We start from the raw sequence: 1,144 nt of genomic DNA on the forward strand, positions 1-1,144 counted from the left end.
TATATATATATATATATATATATATATATATATATATATATATATATTCGGGTTCAAACGAGAACATTGCCTATTTAAGAAAATAAAAAAAAGACTGAATCACATGTTTACATTAATATCACGTACAAAATCACATGTGATTCACACGACTTTACCTCGTGGCTGAAGTCGTGAGCAAAGTCGCCCTCACACCTTTTTTAATTGTTAATATAAAATCACATGTCATTTTACACATAGTTTAGCCATTTTCGTATTCTGTTAAATAGTTGCATTCTCGTTTGATCATCCATTCCCCCCCTCTCTCTCTCTATACATACATGTATAAACAGTTGCAGGGACGAATTATCTTTCCCCTCCGATGACGCTCTTTCCTTTGCTCCAGTGAACCACCTATAATGAACGTTCATCAGCCAAACAAACCTCCGTCACTTAACTCTCTCTCTCTCTCTCTCTCTCTCTCGCCAAACTGCGGTACCGTGACCAACCCTAAAACCCAGTCCGACGAACACCCCCATAACTCGACGATATACTCCATAGTGGTTAGGTTAGTCAAAACAGGGTGTGTAACTCCATCAAAACTCAAACCCATATCGAAGCTCACACCGAAATGCAACTTCGATCAAACCGATCTACAACTCAGTCAAAGTTGGATCAAACCCAGGTTGAAGCTTAAACCGAGATTGAAGCTCCAACCTCCCGTCTCATCCCTCACCGACCACCACCACCCATCTCCTCCCTTGGGCACTATCAAACCGTACATAAAAAACAACTCATAATTCTCTCTCTCAGCAAACACATACACTTGTTAACACAAACATACACTGTAAGGGGGCGTTTGGTTCATAAAATGGAATTCGATGGAATTGGAAATCATCAAATGAATTTGACTTTAAGGGAATGGAATAGAATTTGATGGAATTTGACCATGTCTTGTGATTGCGTTTGGTTGCATGGAATTGGAATGGAATGATTGGATATTTTTTTTTGTTTGGTTCACGGAATTAAACTTTGGAATTGGAATTAAATATCAACAGATGACCTTTTTATGATTTTTGAATAACGGAATTGGACTAGTGATATCGATAGCTAGTTATCTTGAATCGATTCCTTGATTACATATGTTGTCTATCGATCTCGTATAGAT

This window comes from Cynara cardunculus (genome assembly GCF_001531365.2).
Source record: "Cynara cardunculus var. scolymus isolate 2C chromosome LG 5, CcrdV1, whole genome shotgun sequence".
Classification (NCBI taxonomy): Eukaryota; Viridiplantae; Streptophyta; class Magnoliopsida; order Asterales; family Asteraceae; genus Cynara; species Cynara cardunculus.